General features: G+C 39.6%; 1 long non-coding RNA gene across 2 annotated transcripts in view; it reads right to left on the minus strand.

Moving 5' to 3' along the window:
- The window catches only part of LOC137202984 (uncharacterized), a 157,320-nt gene that overhangs the window by 36,189 nt on the left and 98,197 nt on the right, over window positions 1–22,934 (minus strand). For both annotated transcript variants that reach the window (XR_010932829.1, XR_010932828.1), the window contains exon 3: window positions 21,704–21,855. This is a non-coding gene — a long non-coding RNA (uncharacterized lncRNA). The remainder of the gene's footprint in view (window positions 1–21,703; window positions 21,856–22,934) is intronic.

The following is a 22,934-nucleotide window of genomic DNA, read 5'->3' on the forward strand; positions in this document are numbered from 1 at the left end:
CGAGGCAAATTTACTATGAAAATGAAGTGTTTGAAGAGATGTAATCAAAGAAAAGGAAACGTCACAGCAGGGTAGAGTAGGAGTTAATTCCAAATACATTGATGACACATCAGATGACAGAGAAGTGGTAAATGTGAGAAAAGAGAACCAAGAAGAATTTGGCCAGCACTCAAACCCAGGTGTGAATTACTCCAAGGTGCACACTCTTGCCCACCCATGCTATACTGAGGAAGAATATTAAAACTGAAGATGGGAAAATACCATTTAACATAGAGGAGAAAAGAGAAGCCAGTGAATTTTTTTTTCAAAGAATGTGAGGAAATTAAAAAAAAAATTATTTTAGAAAATGGCGCTGTTTGTGTTATCTAACAACAGAAACCAATTTAAAAGGGGTTTCTGAATTCTAAAATTGAAATCTCAAGCTCTTTGTATAGAATTGGGCAAGTATCTTGAATATTGTAGAGAAGGAGCAATGAGATTTGTTAAATACATTTAAAGAAGCATTCGTTCCCTGGGATGTCATCTTTATTGCCCCTTAGTACTATTTGCTATTATTGTGGAAAATAAGGTAAAGTATTTTGACCATCTATAAGAGCTTCAGGAATCTTGAGTACTAAAGGCAGTTGCAGCAACTTCTTTAGAAATACCTATCAATAGAAAAGCTCTTTCTGACCACCTGTTTGCACACATACTCTGCTGTTGTGTCACTGACACATTAAAGACCACATTGATATAGGTTGACAGAAACAACCTACTGATCAACCTGAACAAGTGTTTGCATTAAATAATAATTTATACTCTGTAAAGCAAAGGTACGTGCATTCACGGTAGGGAGGCAGATAGAGAGACCAGCAATTTCTTGTTTAGACAGAAAGACCTGACAAGGAAGAGTTCATTAGGGTCTCTGGAGAGTAGCTGACAGCTGAGGAGCTGTCAGCTCTGTCAAAAGACCTTTGAAAATAATTCTTGTTTTTGAATCAGAATTTTCCTAATCACCAGCAGGACGCCAGAATCGCATTGTTTACTTCCTTGCATATTCCCTCACCCTTCAGTGCTATTACAATTTGCCCAAAGCCTTAGCTGCCTTCAAAACTTTTTTACTTTGGCACACATGCCCACAAACAAACTGGAATTTGTTTTCTCAGAAATCCCTTTATTTATCCTTGCTTCTATTCTGGCTAATTAAGTCAGTGCTTGCCTTGAAATATGTCATTGTTTGTGTATGTGTGTGTGTCTATGTGTGTATAAGAAAGACATACACACATGCACACACAAACAAGCGCAGAGATTAACTTGGTGTCTCTAAAATGAATAAAATGAAGACAGTAGGAATAGAGTGCTAGACCTGCAAAAAGAGAACTTATTCAAATGACTGTTGTTCAAGAAAAGCAAAACCCCAAATATCCCTGCAGACAAATCCAATGTAAGTCACATACTTTAATGATCTGCCTCTCAGATTTCTTCTGCTTACACGTAGCAGTTTCTAATTTTCTATCCCAGAATCAGGATAGAATTCAGATATACACATGTTGGCCCTCAGCACCACCATTCCTAGTCTTCATGTCTATTCAACTTTGGTATCTTATCTTCGCACGCAGCTCCTTCCCTGCCCCCGACATGCCTCCTCTCAATATTACCCTCACAGCAGTGTTACCCGCAGCTCTACTAGCAGCTTTGTATGTCCTAACAGCTTATACTAGCACTTAGCTTGGATAGGAAAGACGATGTTCATAAATATGTTTATGTACCTCTTTGAATGTGATAAATGCATTAATAACAGTTATTATAAAAGGTATGAGAATGATTATCCTCATTTTAGTGTGGGGAGAACTGAGAAATGTTCAGCACTAGCTCAAGAGTATATAGCCAATAAGAGACAAAGTCTAGATCTGACTCTCAAACCTTGCTTTGTTTCAGCCACTATAACAGACTGCCACCCCGAAGCAACCTCTTTTTCCTTGGTTGGTGGTTGTAGCCTCCCTGAAGTTAGAAGATGTGTGGGACCTTGCCTCCAAGATTCTGAGTACAAAACTGCCTCCTAGGTAAACCTACCACTGCTCTATCTGACTGCTTCGGAGGTATGGTAGTGGTTGAGCTACTGGTCAGCCTGAAACAGGTATAATCATAACTTCTACTTCATAGACAACGGGACTGAGGCTTATTAGAGGAGTCATGTGCAACCAGGATCAAAATCAAGATCTACTTGTCAACAGAACTACTTACGGATGAGAACTTCATCTTTATGTTGCTCAGAGTTCTGGTTCACACCCAATATATTTGCTAACTTAAATTACCCTAAAAAACTACTTTCAGTACAATCTCCTTCCTGTGCCAATTCTCTCATGCTGAGCAGGAGCCCTTATGTGTTTCAACACATTCTGACATCTCTCAAAATCTTTTTTCCTCCTGTATCAGTTAAAATCCCTACAAGAAAAAATAGCCTACTCAAAGGTTTTAGATTTTTATAGAATAATTTTTTTTTCAGGAATGTGAATAGGGCTAAGAGTGCCTTGCTAGATGGAGAAATGCCCAGGCAGTAGCAACAATGGGTATCCATAATCACCCACCAAGCCTAAAAAGGCAAGGAAGAAGAATGGTGTTTGTAGAACCAGTGAGAGCTGGCACTTGGGAAGAGTGGCTGTCCAACAGGGGCTGTGTCTGTAGAAGAATGGAAACTCTCTCTATGGTGGTGAAGTAGAGAGACAACAGAAGGAATAAATACTCTGATCTCTCTCTCTCTCTCCCCATTCTTCAATCAACTGCTGGGGCTTCCATTGGCTAAATCCAACCAGGAGCCAAAGTATTGGGTTGGCCAAAAAGTTCATTTGGGTTTTTCCGTAAGATGTTATGAATGGACCCCGAACCAACTTTTTGGCCAACCCAATATAAGGAAACGGGAAACTAGGATGATTCAGGGCACAGAGTATGACAGAGAAAAGCAGAAAATCGATCTAGAGGGGCAAACAGAGAACCACCAGTACATCTCCCATCAAAACTACCCTCCCAGAAAACAGTTTGGGCATTTTCTACTAAAGCTAAACTATGTATACCCTATGATCCAGCAATTCCACTCCTTGGTGTATATATGTAAGAGAAATATATGCATATATCCACCAAGCTACGTGTACAAAAATGTTCATATATTTTTTAAATGTTCATATTTTAAATAATCAAAAAATAGAAACAACCCAAATGTCTACCAACTGTAGAATGGTTAAATTGTAGCATATTCATAAAAGAGTATACAGCAATGAAAAACAGCAAGCCACTGATAAATGCGACAGCATAAATGAATCTTGCACATATAATATGAAGTTGAAAAAGCCAGACACCAAAGAGTACATACTGAATGATTCTATTTATAAAAAGTCCTAAAATAGGCAAAACCAGGCTGTGGTGATAAAAGTCAGAATAGTGTTTACTTTTTGGTATGCGTGGGAGAGGAGACAGAGCTGTGTATTGACTGGAAAGGGAGAGGAAAGAGCCTCCAGGTGGTGCTTACTTGGCTACATACACATGTCAAAATTTAATGAGCTGAACACTGAACACTGCTTCACTTCATGCAAGTTATATTTCAATTCAAGCAACAATAACAACAACCACTTCTACTATTACTACTCTCCCATGTAGCAAAGTCTTTCAGAATTAGGTTGTCTGCCAGTTAAGACCAGCAAGTGAGAGACAATCAGAAAATACTCTCTTCTGGTTTGTAAACTGGATATCCCTCACTGATAACAAAAAAGAACAAATTATTGATAAGCAAACAACAATGACAGAAAAGCTTTCAACTCCAGAAGACATTTAGGGAGTGAATTCAACTTCTATAAACAGCAAGAAGACCATGGGTAGAGTTAACATTTGCAGTGGGCAGCCCTTGGAACCCCTCAGATCATAACTGGCTGGCTAATGCTTGCGTAAGCCTGGCTCACAGCTCTGTCCTGTGTTACCATGTCACACGGGGCTAAAGCCTCAGAGAACTGTGACAGATAATCCATTTTCATGAAAAGTGGCCAGAAATACTGCATGACTGATTTTCAAACATAATTTATTTTTTGCCTGGTAAATTGGGTAGAACATAAAGTTGAGTGAAATTATACAAACCCTCCTGGCTTGCTGTTTTCTCATTTATTACTAAGTTGGTTTTCAATGCAATAGTTATTAATATTTCTAAACAGGAGCTCCAATTACATGGCATTTTAATATCTTGACCCATAGATAAGAATTTAACAGATATCTTTGCTATGCTGCTATCTCAATGGTCCTGAGCCTATGATGAAAAAAAACCACACCCTGAGAGCAAATTGTTCCCCATAAGAGTGGAATTAATGTTTCTAAGCACCATGGCTCCATTTTGCAAATTGCTTCTCCATGGTACGTTACTGGGCAACCACAGAGAAGTATATAGAATTGGAACACAGGAGAAGAGACAACTGGAGTTGGTACTAGTCAGAAACAAAGATTTTAAGGATGCTCTCAAGGCCAGAAGGGGAATCAGGACTATATTTATGTGTAATTTGCATAATCCATGAACCCAGAGCCACAGTAGCTTGTAGACGCACAATATACAATATTTCTCTGATCTGTTCCCACTATATCTATGAGAACATCACCCCAAGTTCCTCTCACATTCGTATTGAAGTCCCCAGGAGTCATCTCGTATGGACCCCATGAACAAACCTGCAAGGCTACCATATGTCCTTCACCATTTTCCTCCTTTCTACCCAGCTCAACCCGGGCATGTCTCCTGCTTGGGCCAATGCTGTTTTCTACAGCACTTATGTCTGTGATGAGGGCACTGTCTTTAGTCGGTGCAGCAATGTACACAGTGTTGCTGCTGATTTCTTAGTGCGCTCTCAATGTCACAGAGAGATTTTAGTGAGACCACCATTAGGGTTTTTTATTTTTTACCTTCTTAGAAAATACATGATACATACAAAAGAATATCATTTATAATTGTCCTTAAATAATAATACTAATAAATTAAATAAAATAAGCCTCCTGTACCCACAATTCAGCTTGAGAAATAAAACTTTCCCAAAGATTTGAAGCTTTCCCGACATCCCTAAACCCCTTCTTTTCCTCCTTTGTTCACAATTAAACATTATCCAAGACATGCTATTTCAGGTATTGTTGATTTTCAAAGTGAAGGGAGAGCTTTGTGAATCTCCCCCCCGAGAAAGGTCAGCTAGGGCAGAATTAGAGGACAGCTCACCTTGGAACAGCTGGGAGGTGGCTGGGGCAGCTTGCCTGAAGCATGGATCTCACAGCACATGGCTATTGGGATATTGAGCCTAGGGCCAGCACACAAGTGATGAGGCCAAATCTGAGCCTAAAACCTTAAGGCTAAAATGGTCCCAAGTCAGGGGTATCTCCTGGCTACTTGTAAAAATAGAAGTAGAAATAGAAGCAAAACCCTCTCCAGAAGAAAGGTACCTTCATTTAGGTGCGTGGATGTCACACATATTAAAACCAAAGTAAGTACAAAATCACAGAACACCAAGTACACAAGAAGGCAAGCTATAAAGAGTGGCCATCAACAGAAACAGTAAACAATAGTTATTGATGCCTCCCCCTTCAGGGACTGTAGATACTGGAATTATTAGGTGCAAAATATAAAACAGGTATGTATGAAATCTTTAAAGAAATTACGGACACAAAAATTAAACAAGAACTACCTATTTATTTTAAAGGATCTGAACCTAGAGTTTTTTATCATTTATGTGTGTGAGAATATTTTTAACTACTGTGCAATTTCATTGATCCTTTAGGAACATTCAAGTTCCTATATCTTTAAGCATCAACTTTAATAATTTTATTTTTCCATGATGTGCCTGTTGAAGTTTTCCAAACTTATTGATATAAAGTTGTTCACATTTTCATTACATTTATTATCTTTGCTGCATCTTCAGCTACACGTTTTTCATTTCTAATATTTTTCCCCCTTTTTCTGACTCATACTTGCCAAAGTATTTTTTTATACAAATTTATTTATTTATTTATATTTTTTTGGCTGCATTGGGACTTCACTGCTGCACACGGGGTTTCTCTACTTGCGGCGAGTGGGGGCTACTCTTGTTGTGGTGGCTTCTCTTGTTGTGCAACACGGGCTCTAGGCGCACGGGCTTCATTAGTTGTGGCACGTGGGCTCAGTAGTTGTGGCTCACGGGCTCTAGAGCGCAGGCTCAGTAGTCGTGGCGCACAGGCTTAGCTGCTCCACGGCATGTGGGATCTTTCCGGACCAGGGCTCGAACCCACGTCCCCTGCATTGGCAGGCAGATTCTTAACCACTGCACCACCAGGGAAGTCCCGCCAACGTTTTTTTGTATTAGTTTTCCCAAAGAATCAAAATTTAGTTTTGTTGGTCCTCTCCAAAAAATATTCATGTCCTATCTTATATATTTCTTCTCTTCCCTCTATTATTTCTACCCTGTACTTTGTTTTGGCTTATTCTGTTGCTATTTTCTGAATTTTTCCACTGAATAATGTGCCAGGTATTAGGTTCCAAATTCTATACTCTATTTTGTGATGACAGTTCTGCAAACAACAGGCAGTTCTCTTTGTCAGAAAGTCTACTGTTTCCCTCCCTAGGAGGAACTAACAGGGAGACTGGATGGCAGGAGAAGAGGAGAAGGGACTTGTCTATTCATGCTTGTTGATTTATCCTATCAGTCCACCCTACTTGCCTTGTATCCTGGCAGCAGAAGGATAAAAGCTCACAGCTGCAGCTTACTGAGGCGTTCCCACCACCAGCCTCCTTGTGCACCAGCTAGACATGCCTACTCCTCATGTGTCTGAGTGTGACTCCTTGTGTCTGAGTCACAACAACACAAGAACTCTCCCAATCTTGTGAAACACCAGCACCAGCTGTGCAGCATCCCCTGCTCAGGGCATCCCCTGCTCCCTCCTCCAAACCCCTGAAATACCAGCAGCATCCAGCTAGGTGGCACCCTCCCTTGGAATCCTGAGTTCTAACTTTGTAGGCTCCTTTCATGAAGCTGTAGATTATAATAATCTCAGCCTCTTCTTTTGACCTCTCCAACCCTAAGGGTGGTAGCAGCTTTTTGTAATGATCCCTTCTGTTCTCATTTTCCTTTTTTCAGTCCTCTAGCATTTGATTAACAAATTCCCTCCATTAAATTCTTTCTGTTGAAATACCTAGAGTGATTTGTTTCACTCACTTGAATGAATGAATGAATTCAACCAATATAAATGTTCAGCTTATTTATTTTCATACCCTTTCTTATTCTAAACATTTAAAGATTATGCTAGATTCTCTGTTGCTACTCCTTCCTTGCTGCACCTGTATAGCAGAGGAGAATCTGGGAACTACATCTCCCAGAATAATCTTCTCTGTATGTTTTGTATTTGAGTGTGGATTGGAGTTTCCTTCTCTAAAAGAGAGGCTATTACTAGAAGCATGGGCATATACCCCATATAAAATTCACAGTAACTTCTGGGTGAGCTCTGCTGTTCCAGTGCTTCAGGAAGCTAAGATAATCAACAGGAACTTCCTGAAGGTTTTTTAGATTCTTTGGGGCTACTGGGAATGCACCTGAGAATCAACTGGAATTCCTCTTATATTTGTCTTTTTTTTTTTTTCTTTTATTAAAACTGTCGGGCTCATTCTGAGGCCACACTTTCTATTTCTTTAGGGTCTTCTGTTTCCTACTAAAATATAATCATATTGGGATAAACTGATTGACATCTCTTACTTTTTCTCTACTAATTGACTTGTTATTAGTGAAGGGATTTCCGAATGGCTATTGAAAAGAAAGTGTACTAAATATCTAGACTGTTATGAGCATTTAGAAATCATACTAAAGAAAAATTATGAGCTCATTTTTTAAGATTATTTATACAAATTAAAATACACAAATAGGCTCCCCATATATTAGCTTCCAAATTCTTAAGCAGCAACTCTAAACTGAAACTGATCATCAGAATAACCATGGGAAATTTTTACTAGACAGGTGCTTGGGCCTTATTCCTGGAAGCTCTGCCTGAAACTGGGTTCAGGTTTCTATATATATATTTAAAGCTCTTCAGGTGAATTTGGATGACCAGCCTTGCTTTGAAAGCATTACTTTGTATTATCTCTTAAATAATCTTGTGAGTTTGTGTTCTTAAATTCAATCCCAAGCTTTCTGCCTTACTTTTCTCCTTCACTGGCCTCAGTATTGAAGTATATTTCAGGAAGTCACTTGTAAACTAGTGCTTTAGGAAGTAAGAGTTAAAAAAAAAGAAAACTTCTGCCTGACATTATCCCCCAAAACAAGGATTCCTTACTTTGTACATGATGTCCCTGACTATGTTTATTTCAGAGTGAATGATAATGATAGGCTTGTGAAATCAACATGCTGGACTACATATTTCTATTTTATAAATGCAGAGTAAATCAGGAATGCCAAATGGCAATGTCACAATCCTTCTGTTTTCTGCCAACTTATTTGCCTTATGGACTGAAATATGTTGCTCTTGAAGCAGATGGCTCTCCCTACCCTCCAGGTTATTACATAAGAAGGTAAGGTGCAGTGGACTGGGTATGCTTGGTTTCCAAGAAGACTAGCACACTGCATGTGGCAAGGCCCCAGGTGTAGGGGAAAGAACAGAGCTTCAGAGCCAGACATGCCTGGACTTAAATCCTGGCTCTGCCTCTTTCTGATCATGAGAACTTCAGCAACTCAGCTCATTTAGCCTCCATTGCCTCTTCCATAAGAATGGAGATAATATTTCCTTTGTGTTCTTATCGGAAACTTGAGTAATATATGTATAAAGCAACTGGCAAATAAAAGATGCACAATGAAAGATTTGCTTTTTAAGAATTTCTGTATGAAAAAAAGGGATTTCTCCTAAGCTTACTCTTTTCTTAAAATTTTAGTTTATTTATTTATTTTTTATACAGCAGGTTCTTATTACTTATCTATTTTATACATATTAGTGTATATATGTCAATCCCAGTCTCCCAATTCATCCCACCACCATCACCCCCCCACACACACGCTTTCCCCACTTTGTGTCCATACGTTTGTTCTCTACATCTGTGTCTCTGTTTCTGCCTTGCACACTGGTTCATTTATACCATTTTTCTAGATTCCGCATATATGCATTAATATACAATATTTGTTTTTCTGACTTACTTCACTCTGCATGACAGTCTCTAGGTCCAACCGCATCTCTACAAATGACCCAATTTTGTTCCTTTTTACATCTGAGTAATATTGTATATATGTATTACATATATACAATATACATATACATATATTATATACATATAATATATGTATATATTACATATATACATATGTAATTACATATATATATTACATCTTCTTTATCCATTCGTCTGTCGATGGGCATTTAGGTTGCTTCCATTTCCTGGCTATTGTAAATAGTGCTGCAATGAACACTGGGGTGCCTGTGTCTTTTTGAATTATGGTTTTCTCTGGGTATATGCCCGGTAGTGGGATTTCCTAAGCTTACTCTCAAATGGCATTTGTTCTGAATTGAGGAGGTCACCTGATATGATTTAATGTAATCACAGGTCAGCAATCCTTTTGCAGGAAACTGTCACAGTAGTTGTTATAACTTGAAGCACACACAGACTGAAAACTCAGTCTCTGTAAAAGAATGATGCTTATCTGAGTTTGCTCTCTCAAGGCACTGAAATCTTGACTCTGGTGGTCTGAGCTCAACCTTCCAATTATCTACAAAAAAAAATCTCTGCATGTGTGTGTATACATTGGGGTATCGGAGGGAGACACAAGACTTAAAAGAACCCCTCAAAAAATATTTGATGAAAACTACTGAACCCACTCAACAGGATGAGAACTACATAAGAATAATTCAACAATTTATTTAAATACACTTACATGAAACAAATGACAAATAATAAGTAATGGGAAATTCAGAGTAATTTCCACTTTTGCTCCTGCAGAGGAATTAGTAAAGCTATGGCAATAATCAAAGGAATAGTTCAATTTAAAAATGTCTCATTTCATCTTCTGCTCAGAATTTTGTGTGTCCTGCATCCATGTCCTACACAAGCAGAGCGGTGTTTTCTTGAATTAGAGCCTCTGCACTGTTTTCAAATTTTTTTATCTTAAGCAAATTTTTAAGATATTTATATTAAGTATTTCTTGAGCTACACCTCAAATCTTTTACTCCATCGCAGTGGCCACAGTCACCTTTTGGGAAGGTAGAACCTGTCACCACCTTGCCCCAGCTGTACCCAGTTCTCTTGCTTTCTGTGCTTGGACTTGTCTGACACCTGACATCAGATGCCCGTGGAGCCCTGACTGGTACCCATGCATGCCTAAAGCTGGAAGATCGGCATACTACGGGGTAACCCTTGGGTCAATGCAGAATTGGAAACAGTGGGTAAAGGCCTGCTCTTCTGCCCCACCCTCCTGACAATTCAGAGGTGCATTCTACATGATCCTCAGAGAGTCACAACGGGACCAAGCCTTTGTCACCCACACCTATGACCTACTCGAAGATGCATCCTTATTTTGACAATCCCTCCTCCCCCTTTTCACTCTTCCCAGTCTTCACTCATGACCCCCTGAGATGACATCCTCTAGTAAACTACCTTCATAAAAGTGAGTCTCAGACTCTACTTTCTCATGGGAACCCAGGTGAAGATAGTATCACTAAGGCCAAACAAATAAAGCAAAATTGCTGAGGGCCTGAGCTTACAAACCACAGCAAGAGTGGCTGGGCTTTGCTACAGCGTGCACTGTGTCTCTCTAAGACGACTGTTGCGTATTTTCTCTCTCTGCTTTCTGTTCCTCTGAGGTGGCAGAGAAGTTGATGTGCCATTTTGTTCAGTGGGTCAGGGCTGATGTTCCACTTCTACTGGGGTATAAAACAGATTCGCCTTTGGGTCGAAAAGTGGAGTCATAACACTTTCTGTGTAATACCCCACCACTATTCTAGTAGAATTAGCTCTCAGACTTTCCTGTTTAACCACTTAAAATATCAGGTAGCTTAACCATTTCCCCTCAGAGTTAAGGTCCCCAAATCTATTTCCCACAGCATCCTCTTTCACCAACCCCAGTAAAACAAGAATATGTCCTCTTAAATTTGTGCCCACTGTGGCTTTTATGTCAGCTGGACAGTATCAACAAACACTCAGAAACAGAAAATGACGGCACCACGTTCTTGGCAAAATGTTCTTTACCTTCTTTCACTTTCCTGCTGGAGAACTTCCCGAGACCTGCTCTCCTCCCCATCTGCTCACAGCCAGGGAGTGTTGTCTCTGCTGTGCTTGTGTGTTTACATGTTACTCTAGGTGGTGTGCTTTTCCCTGGTGTACCCCTTGGGGGCGGGGGAGGAGCCACCCATATTCTGCATATTTAGATCTGGCCTTGAAGAGATGACTACAGATGGGGCTTCTTTCACTCTAAGCTCTATTATCACCCAAAATATCTTCTGTTCTCTAGTGAGCTTCCTCCTTTTAATAAGCCATATGTTTTTGCGGGGTTTAGTTTTGTTTTCACCACAGGCAGTTTCCCCTACTCCTTCCAAAAGACTGAAGAATTTTCCCATGACAGTTTTGTTATCTTACTTTATCTCCCAATATGACCTCCCTTGTCCAATATTCCTTTTCTTTACTCCTGCACAAAGAAGCACAGAGAGAACGTGAACTTTGGGGTCAGACTGGCTTGGGTTCTAATCCGAGCTCTGTTATCTCTTGTCTGTGTGACTCTGAAGCACGTGTTTCTACTCTTGACCCTGAGTGTAGCAATGTGTATCACAGAACCGCAGAATTTTTGCAAAGAGTAAATAATATACAGGGTAAATGCTCAGAAACTGACTGTGTCTTTATGTCTCTCTGTTAGTAGCTATACGTTACTTGAACATCTAGTTGGTTTTGCCTTACTCTAGTTGTCCGTTACAGCTAAGTCTACTTTTCCCAGCCAATCTGCTTCCTTTCTCCTAGGTTTCATGCTCACTCTGCTTTTACGACCACCCCTTGATCAGTTTATAATGAATGCCTTTGACCTTTACAAAAAGTTTTGTATGTTATTGTAGGAGTTGTTCATTGCTGAATAACAACAAACCTTATCACCTCATACAGTTTCTGAGAGTCAGGAAGCCAGGAGCATCTTAGCTGGGTTGTTCTGGCTCAGGGTCTCTCCCAAGGCTGGGGCTTCAGGGCATCACAAGACTCTATGGGGCTGGAGGACACAAAATACAGTACCTACCACAGAACCCATCTCAGAAATCAGGTAAACTGTGTGACCCCAAATTGTGATCTTCAGAGCACTTACTGATTACTCACTGTGGGTTTACAGTCTGGCTTGTCTCACCTAGACATGAAATCCCTAGCTGGATCAAATTGTTTTTCTTATCTGGGGACTTAATGGATTGAAGTTCACAAAGCCTAGTAGTACCTTTGCCTGGTAAAAGTCTACCCTGTCTCCACATGAAAACGACCTGCAAGCAAGCCAGGATTTTCCTCATGGAACCACTCTGCATGCATGTCTAGTAAGTCCAGAGTTCTGTACCTTCTAGTTGAGCACAAGGGCTGGGCTTGTGTTCAAAGTCAATTTTAAGAGTTCCCTCATCAGCTATGGGACAACTTCAGTAACGGTGATACTGGCTGCTTTCTGTTTGTTCTTCCAAATCTACTCTTCAAGGTTCTGGGCTGTACAAGACTGACCTGCATGGACTTCATGAGCAGGCTCTCTTGACCTCAGACTTCTCAAGTTAGGTCTGGCCAGTTGGAAGCAATGGGAGGGGGTTAAAAGGGCAGAAAGAGAGTGAGGCTGGTGTATTTACTCCCAACTCCTTCCCAGAGCAGCATTAGCTATATCTCAATACCAAAGGTGACAGCCCCTGTCGGGAGGTCCTCTCTGAACAGCTATCCACACTATGTTCCTGAGGCCACATCCTCCCCCTGCACTTTCAGACTTAGAAGTGGTAACCGCTCTCCCATATTTATGAACTCTAGGGCACTTCATTATCACTCTTTTCCCCTAAACCTGCCCACAACTTTGTACATAGTTCTTTACTAAACTCTTCTCCATACTCAGTTTGAATATGTCACCTGTTTCCTGCCAGGACCCAACTGATAGCTACTATGAAGTGGCTGGCTTTATCTGTCTATCTATCTATCTATCTATCGATCTATCTATCATCTATCTATCTATCTATCTTCCAGTTGTATTGAGATGAAATTGATACACAGCACTGGTTAAATTCAAGATGTAAGCATAATGATTTGTCTTACATACATCATGAAATGATCACCACAATAAGTTTAGTGAACACCCATCATCTCGTGTCAATACAAAATTAAAGAAATAGAAAAATGTTTTCCTTGTGATGAAAACTCATGATTTACTCTCTAACAACTTTCAGATATAACATACAGTAGTGCTAAGTATATTTATCATGGTACGTTACATCCTAGTACTGCGTTACATCCCTAGTACTTATTTATCATATAACTAAAAGTTTGTACCTTTTGTGAAGTGACAGGTTTTAAACAGCTCAGCCTCCCAAGCTTCCTGCAGATATACATTAACTGTAAATTATAGTCACAACTAATTAAAAATAATTGACTGTTGAATGACCTAGTTGTTATTTGAATGAGACAGTGATTGGCAGCAGTTTTCATTTCAAGAAGTTCTATGTGAATAATCATTTATTGCCAAAAGTGACAAGAGGTGAAAATTAATTGAGGATCATCAATATTAAACCCAGCAAAAGGCTTCATGATTTAAAATAATATATAACTTGTATTAAGTGCTGTGTGACAAGCATTGCATCAAATAATTTACATTTTTAAATTCTTACAAATTCACTTTTACAAATTTTAAATTCTTTTAGTCCTCACAATTACTCTGTGAGATATATTATTTTTGCCATTTGACAGGTGTGAAAACCGAGGCTTAGCTAGGAGAAATACCTTGCCCAGTGCTACATAGGCAGTCATCAGTGGAGCTGGTATTCAAACCCAGGCCGTCAGAGTCCAGAGGCTACATGGTACTCAATTTCCTCCTTAGTTAATAAGGAAATAACTAAGAAAATATGACGAAGGTATGTCTTTGTTTAAATGGAAAATATTTGCAAATTCCTGTATGGTATAAATAGGCTGTTAAGAATTATAGATTACAATTTATAATTTACAAGTCTACTGCTTGTAAGACTTTTATTTATTCCAAGCTTGTTTGTGGATTTTGTGCAATAAAGGGTGCCCGAGCAATTGTGAATTTTAAGTGTAGCCCACAAATACAAATAATTCTGAATCCACCAAATACACACAACATAAACACACACACACACACACACACACACACACACACACACAGGAGCCTAACTTTACTAATTCTAGTGCTTAGCAATTCCTCAACTGGGAAGTGGTTAGTCTCCGTCTTCTTATAAATCGCCTTATAAATAATGGTTGTGTTTATACACCTGGAAATACTGGATTTTTCCCTAAATGAGTTGTTGTTTTGGAATAGTATAAATAGAGCCAGTGTTAAGGAAGAGGATTTCTTTGTCTATTAAAGCTTTGAGCATTTAAACAGCTGTTTAGTTTCACTACAGAGGTGTTTGCATTTCATTGACAGATGGAGTAATTTACAAATGGTTTCAATCAATATATACTAGACAAGTGGTTGAGAATTCTTTTTTTAACATCTTTATTAGAGTATAATTGCTTTACAATGGTGTATGAGTTACTGCTTTATAACAAAGTGAATCAGTTATACATATACATATGTCCCCTTATCTCTTCCCTCTTGCATCTCCCTCCCTCCCACCCTCCCTATCCCACTCCAGTAGGTGGTCACAAAGCAGCCAGCTGATCTCCCTGTGCTATGCGGCTGCTTCCCACTAACTATCTATTTTACATTTGGTAGTGTATGTATGTCCATGCCACTCTCTCACTTTGTCCCAGCTTACCCTTCCCCCTGCCCGTATCCTCAAGTCCATTCTCTAGTAGGTCTGCATCTTTTTTTTCTTTTTTTATCACATAAATAGCCTACTTAATTAAGTCATATTAATAAGTTAATTAAATCTTTTAGGTCTGCATCTTTTTTCCCATCTTGCCCCTAGGTTCTTCAGACCATTTTCTTTTTTTTTTTTCTTTAGATTCCATATATATGTGTTAGCATAAGGTATTTGTTTTTCTTTCTGACTTACTTCACTCTGTATGACAGTCTCTAGGTCCATCCACCCCACTACAAATAACTCAGTTTCGTTCCTTTTTATGGCTGAGTAATATTCCATTGTATATATTATATGTGCCACATCTTCTTTATCCATTCACTTGTTGATGGACACTTAGGTTGCTTCCATGTCCTGGCTATTGTAAATAGAGCTGCAAAGAACATTCTGGTACATGACTCATTTTGAATTATCATTTTCTCAGGGTATATGCCCAGTAGTGGGATTGCTGGGTCGATGGTAGTTCTATTTTTAGTTTTTTAAGGAACCTCCATACTGTTCTCCACAGTGGCTGTATCAATTTACATTCCCACCAACAGTGCAAGAGGGTTCCATTTTCTCCACACCTTCTCCAGCATTTATTGTTTGTAGATTTTTTGAGGATGGCCATTCTGACAGTGTGAGATGATATCTCATTGTAGTTTTGATTTGCATTTCTCTAATGATTAATCATCTTGAGCATTCTTTCATGTGTTTGTTGGCAATCTGTATATCTTCTTTGGAGAAATGTCTATTTAGGTCTTCTGCCCATTTTTGGATTGGGTTGTTTGTTTTTTTGATATTGAGCTGCATGTGTTGCTTGTATGTTTTGGAGATTAATCATCTGTCAGTTGCTTCATTAGCAAATATCTTCCCGCATTCTGAGGGTTGTCTTTTCATCTTCTTTATGGTTTCCTTTGCTGTGCAAAAGCTTTTAAGTTTCATTAGGTCCCATTTATTTATTTTTGTTTTTATTTCCATTTCTCTAGGAGGTGGGTCAAAAAGGATCCTGCTGTGATTTATGTCATAGTGTTCTGCCTATTTTTTCCTCTAAGAGTTTGATGGTGTCTGGCCATACAATTAGGTCTTTAATCCATTTTGAGTTTGGGTATGGTGTTAGGGAGTGTTTTAATTTCATTGCTTTACATGTAGCTGTCCAGTTTTCACAGCACCACTTATTGAGAGGCTGTCTTTTCTCCACTGTATATTCTTGCCTCCTTTATCAAAGATAAGGTGACCATATGTGCATGGGTTTATCACTGGGCTTTCTATCCTGTTCCATTACAGATGGATACAGACAGTATTTTTGTTTTTGTGCCAGTACCACACTGTCTTGATTACTGTAGCTTTGTGGTATAGCCTGAAGTCAGGAAGCCTGACTCCTCCAACTCCGTTTTCCTTTCTCAAGATTGCTTTGGCTATTCAGGGTCTTTTGTGTTTCCATACAAATTGTGAATTTTTTTGTTCTAGTTCTGTGAAAAATGCCAGTGGTAGTTTGATAGGGATTGCATTGAATCTGTAGATTGCTTTGGGTACTACATTCATTTTCACAATGTTGATTCTTCCAATCCAAGAACATGGTATATCTCTCCATCTATTTGTATCATCTTTAATTTCTTTCATCAGTGTCTTATAATTTTCTGCATACAGGTCTTTTGTCTCCTTAGGTAGGTTTATTCCTAGATATTTTATTCTTTTTGTTGCAGTGGTAAATGGGAGTGTTTCCTTAATTTCACTTTCAGATTTTTCATCATTAGTGTATAAGAATGCAAGAGATTTCTCTGCATTAATTTTGTATCCTGCTAGTCTTACAAATTCATTGATTAGCTCTAGTAGTTTTCTGGTAGCCTCTTTAGGATTCTCTATGTATAGTATCATGTCATCTGCAAATAGTGACAGCTTTACTTCTTCTTTTTCAATTTGGTTTCCTTTTATTTCTTTTTCTTCTGTGATTGCTGTGGCTAAAACTTCCAAAACTATGTTGGATAATAGTGGTGAGAGTGGGCAACCTTGTCTTGTTCCTGATCTTAGTGGAAATGGTTCCAACTTTTCACCACTGAGGATGATGTTGGCTGCGGGTTTGTCATATATGGCCTTTATTATGTTGAGGAAAGTTCCCTCTATGCCTACTTTCTGCAGGGTTTTTATCATAAATGGGTGTTGAATATTGTCGAAAGCTTTCTCTGCATCTATTGAGATGATCATATGGTTTTTCTCCTTCAATTTGTTATTACGGTGTATCACGTTGATTGATTTGCATATATTGACGAATCCTTGCATTCCTGGGATAAACCCCACTTGACCATAGTGTATGATCCTTTTAATGTGCTGTTGGATTCTGTTTGCTCGTATTTTGTTGAGGATTTTTGCATCTATGTTCATCAGTGATATTGGCCTGTAGTTTTCTTTTTATGTGACATCTTTATCTGGTTTTGGTATCAGAGCAATGGTGGCCTCGTAGAATGAGTTTGGGAGTGTTGCTACCTGTGCTATATTTTGGAAGAGTTTGAGAAGGATAGGTGTTAGCTCTTCTCTAAATGTTTGACAGAGTTTGCCTGTGAAGCCATCTGGTCCTGGGCTTTTGTTTGTTGGAAGATTTTTAATCACAGTTTCAATTTCGGTACTTGTGATTGGTCTGTTCATATTTTGTATTTCCTCCTGGTTCAGTCTTGGCAGGTTGTGCATTTCTAAGAATTTGTCCATTTCTTCCAGGTTGTCCATTTTATTGGCATAGAGTTGCTTGTAGTAGTCTCTCATGATCCTTTGTATTTCTGCCATGTCAGTTGTTACTTCTCCTTTTTTATTTCTAATTCTATTGATTTGAGTCTTCTCCCTTTTTTTCTTGATGAGTCTGGCTAATGGTTTATCAATTTTGTTTATCTTCTCAAAGAACCAGCTTTTCGGTTTATTGATCTTTGCTATCGTTTCCTTCATTTCTTTTTCATTTATTTCCAATCTGATCTTTATGATTTCTTTCCTTCTGCTAACTTTCGGGTTTTTTTGTTCTTCTTTCTCTAATTGCTGTAGGTGTAAGGTTATGTAGTTTATTTGAGATGTTTCTTGTTTCTTAAGGTAGGCTTGTATAGCTATAAACTTCCCTCTTAGAACTGCTTTTGCTTCATCCCATAGGTTTTCGGTCATTGTGTTTTCATTGTCATTTGTGTCTAGGTATTTTTTGATTTCCTCTTTGATTTCTTCAGTCATCTCTTGGTTATTAAGTAGTGTGTTGTTTAGCCTCCATGTGTTTATATTTCCTACAGGTTTTTTCCTGTAATTAATATCTAGTCTCATAGCATTGTGGTCGGAAAAGATACTTGATACGCTTTCAAATTTCTTAAATTTACCAAGGCTTGATTTGTGACCCAAGATATGATCTATCCTGGAGAATGTTCCATGAGCACTTGAGAAGAATGTGTATTCTGTTCTTTTTGGGTGGAATATCCTATAAATATCAATTAAGTCCATCTTGTTTAATGTATCATTTAAAGCTTGTGTTTCCTTATTTATTTTCATTTTGCATGCTCTGTCCATTGGTGAAAGTGGGGTGTTAAAGTCCCCTACTATGATTGTGTTACTGTTGATTTCCCCTTTTATGGCTGTTAGCATTTGCCTTATGTATTGAGGTGCTCCTATATTGGGTGCATAAATATTTACAATTGTTATATCTTCTTCTTGGATTGATCCCTTGATCATTCTGTAGTGTCCTTCTTTGTCTCTTGTAATAGTCTGTTTTAAAGTCTATTTTGTCTGATATGAGAATTGCTACTCCAGCTGTCTTTTGATTTCCATTTGCATGGAATATCTTTTTCCATCCCCTCACTTTCAGTCTGTATGTGTCCCTAGGTCTGAAGTGGGTCTCTGGTAGAGAGCATATATATGGGTCTTGTTTTTGTATCCATTCAGCCAGTCTATGTCTTTTGGTTGGAGCATTTAATGCATTTACATTTAAGGTAATTATCAATATGTATGTTCCTATTACCATTTTCTTAATTGTTTTGGGTTTCTTATCGTAGGTCTTCTCCTTCTCTTCTGTTTCCTGCCTAGAGAAGTTCCTTTAGCATTTGTTGTAAAGCTGGTTTGGTGGTGCTGAATTGTCTTAGCTTTTGCTTGTCTGTAAAGCTTTGAATTTCTCTGTCCAATCTGAATGAGATCCTTGCTGGGTAGAGTAATCTTGGTTGTAGGTTTTTCTCTTTCATCACTTTAAATATGTCCTGCTACTCCCTTCTGGCTTGCAGAGTTTCTGCTGAAAGATCAGCTGTTAACCTTATGGAGACTCCCTTATGTGTTACTTGTTGTTTTTCCCTTGTGCTTTTAATATTTGTTCTTTGTATTTAAATTTTGATAGTTTGATTAATATGTGTCTTGGCATGTTTCTCCTTGGATTTATCCTGTATGGGACTCTCTGTGCTTCCTGGACTTGATTAACTATTTCCTTTCCCATATTAGGGAAGTTTTCAACTATAACCTCTTCAAATATTTTCTGAGTTCCTTTCTTTTTCTCTTCTTCTTCTGAGACCCCTATAATTTGCATGTTGGTGCGTTTACTGCTGTCACAGAGGTCTCTGAGACTGTCCTCAATTCTTTCCATTCTTTGTTCTTTATTCCACTCTGCAGTAGTTATTTCCACTATTTTATATTCCAGGTCACTTATCCGTTCTTCTGCCTCAGTTATTCTGCTTTTGATCCCTTCTAGAGAACTTTTAATTTCATTTATTGTGTTGTTCATCTGTGTTTGTTTGCTCTTTAGTTTTTCTAGATCTTTGTTAAACGATTTTTGTATTTTCTCCATTCTATTTCCGAGATTTTGGATAATCTTTACTGTCACTATTCTGAATTCTTTCTCTGGTAGACTGCCTATTTCCTCTTCATTTGTTAGGTCTGGTGGGTTTTTATCTTGCTCCTTCCTCTGCTGTGTGTTTCTCTGTCTTCTCATTTTGCTTAACGTACTGTGTTTGGGTCTCCTTTTCGCAGGCTGCACATTCGTAGTTCCCGTTGTTTTTGGTGTCTGTCCCCAGTGGCTAAGGTTGGTTCAGTGGGTTGTGTAGGCTTCCTGGTGGAGGGGACTAGTGCCTGTGTTCTGGTGGATGAGGCTGGATCTTGTCTTTCTGGTGGGCAGGTCCACGTCTGTTGGTGTGTTTTGGGGTGTCTGTGGCCTTATTATGACTTTAGGCAACCTCTGTGGTAATGGATGGGGTTGTGTTCCTGTCTTGCTAGTTGTTTGGCATAGGGTTTCCTGCACTGTAGCTTGTTGGTCATTGAGTGGAGCTGGGTCTTGGTGTTTAGATGGAGATCTCTGAGAGATTTTCGCTGTTTGATATTACGTGGAGCTGGGAGGTCTCCTGTGGACCAGTGTCCTGAACTTGGCTCTCCCACCTCAGTGGCATAGCCCTGATGCCTGGCTGGAGCACCAAGAGCCTGTCCTCTCATGGCTCAGAATAAAAGAGAGAAAAGAAAGAAAGAAAGAAAGAAGATAAAATAACATAAAATAAAATAAAGTAAAATAAAATAATGTTTTTAAAATAAAAAATAATTAAGAAAAAAAATTTTTTTAAGTAATTAAACAAAACGGACTGATGGAACCCTAGGACAAATGGTAAAAGCAAAGCTATACAGACAAAATCACACACAGAAGCATACACATACACGCTAACAAAAAGAAAAAGGGGAAAAAAATATATATATCATTGCTCCCAATTCCACCTCCTCAATTTGGGATGATTTGTTGTCTATTCAGGTATTCCACAGATGCAGGGTACATCAGTTTGATTGTGGAGAGTTAATCCACTGCTCCTGAGGCTGCTGGGAGTCATTTCCCTTCCTCTTCTTTGTTCACACAGCTCCCACGGTTCAGCTTTGGATTTGGACCGGCCACTGCGTGTAGGTCGCCTGAGGGCATCTGTTCTTCGCTCAGACAGGACGGGGTTAAAGGAGTAGCTGATTTGGGGGCTCTGGCTCACTCAGGCGGGGGGGGGGAGGGAAGGGTATGAATGCGGGGCGAGCCTGCTGCAGCAGAGGCCAGCATGACGTTGCAACAGCCTGAGGCACGCCGTGCATTCTCCCGGGGAAGTTAGTTGTCCCTGGATCACGGGACCCTGGCAGTGGCGGGCTGCACAGGCTCCCAGGAGGGGCGGTGTGGATAGTGACCTGTGCTCACACACAGGCTTCTTGGTGGCGGCAGTAGCGGCCTTAGTGCCCCATGCCCGTCTCTGGGGTCCGCGCTGATAGCCGCGGCTCACGCCCCTCTCTGGAGCTCCTTTAAGCAGCGCTCTTAATCCCCTCTCCTTGCACACCAGGAAACAAAGAGGGGAGAAAAAGTCTCTTGCCACTTCGGCAGGTCCAGACTTTTTCCCGGACTCCCTCCTGTCTAGCCGTGGCGCACTAGCTCCCTTCAGGCTGTGTTCACGCAGCCAACCCCCGTCCTCTCCCTGGGATCCAACTGAAGCGTGAGACTCAGCTCCCAGCCCCCACCCGCCCCGGCGGGTGAACAGACAAGCCTCTCGGGCTGGTGAGTGCTGGTCGGCACTGATCCTCCGTGCGGGAATCTCTCCGCTTTGCCCTCTGCACCCCTGTTGCTACGCTCTCCTCTGTGGCTCTGAAGCTTCCCGCTCTGCCACCCACAGTCTCTGTCCACGAAGGGGCTTCTAGTGTTTGGAAACCTTTCCTCCTTCACGGCTCCCTCCCACTGGTGCAGGTGCCGTCCCTATCCTTTTGTCTCTGTTTTTTCTTTTTTCTTTTGCCCTACCCAGGTATGTGGGGAGTTTCTTACCTTTTGGGAGGTCTGAGGTCTTCTGCCAGCGTTCAGTAGGTGTTCTGTAGGAGTGTTCCACATGTAGATGTATTTGTGATGTATTTATGGGGAGGAAGGTGATCTCCACATTCTACTCCTCCACCATCTTGAAGCTCCTCCGAGAATTCTCTCTTAAGGGGAAAAAAGGAAAACAAAAATAGAAAAATGCAATTTAACCATTGTGTCTTTAATTATTTTTTTAGCATCTGTTATTAAATAACTACCACAAAAACCACATGTGGGGATGTGAAATTCTATGCAGTCGTCCATATTTAAAGCTGTTTATTTTCAAGCCATTTAGTAGTTTTTGTGTTCTTGTAATTTTTTTAAAGAGGAAATAATATATGTACCTGAAGCATGTTTTTGTCCAAATTTATATTCATGCTACTCTTTACTTTGGCTTCTCTAGGAGGTGTCAAATTTTAAGTAAAACCCACAAGGCATTATTATTGTTATTTTATGTAGCCAATGTTCACATAGATTTACCCACATGTTAACCATATTCTTTGTTTCTCATTTCTTCCTGTCTTCATCTCAGAGCATTTTTCTTTTCCCTGAAATACATCCTTAAGAATTAATTGCCTTAGTGAGGGATTGCTGGAGGCAAATTCCCTTTTTTTTTCTTGAAAATGTTTTAATTTCACTTTCATTCATGAAGTATAATGGATGAATATCGAATAGCAATTTGGGAATTACTTTCTTCGCACATTTCTGGTATTACCCACTGTCTCTGACTTCCATTGTGGCTGTTGATAAGTCAGCTGTCAGCCTCACTGCTTTGAGCCAGAGAGAACTCTGTTCTGTGCTGTCAGAATTCCTTTGGGATGGAAGGAGTTGTACTCTCAGATGCTGAGAGTGCTACCAGCTGACAACCCATGGCTATCAATCTTACCGGAAATTGCTCTCAACTCCGTAGACCCACCTCAACCAAGTTCATGTCTTATTTTTGGAGACTGTTGGTATCTAAATACTCCTCTGACCCATAAACCAGGTGGCATGAAAGGTGCCAACTTTGACTGAGGGCCAGTGTAGGAAATGGCTGTGATGCAAGTGGTCTTGCCATTTGGGCCATTTGACTCAGCAGACCCTAAGTTATTAGATGTATCAAAATTAAAGAAAGGTACAGAGCAGAGGTTAAGGCAAGCCAAAATAGGAGAATCACCTTTAGAATTCTGAAACAAGGAAATGCCATCTGCAGCATACACCTTTC

The sequence above is a fragment of the Pseudorca crassidens genome, chromosome 11, assembly GCF_039906515.1.
Source record: "Pseudorca crassidens isolate mPseCra1 chromosome 11, mPseCra1.hap1, whole genome shotgun sequence".
Taxonomy (NCBI): Eukaryota; Metazoa; Chordata; class Mammalia; order Artiodactyla; family Delphinidae; genus Pseudorca; species Pseudorca crassidens.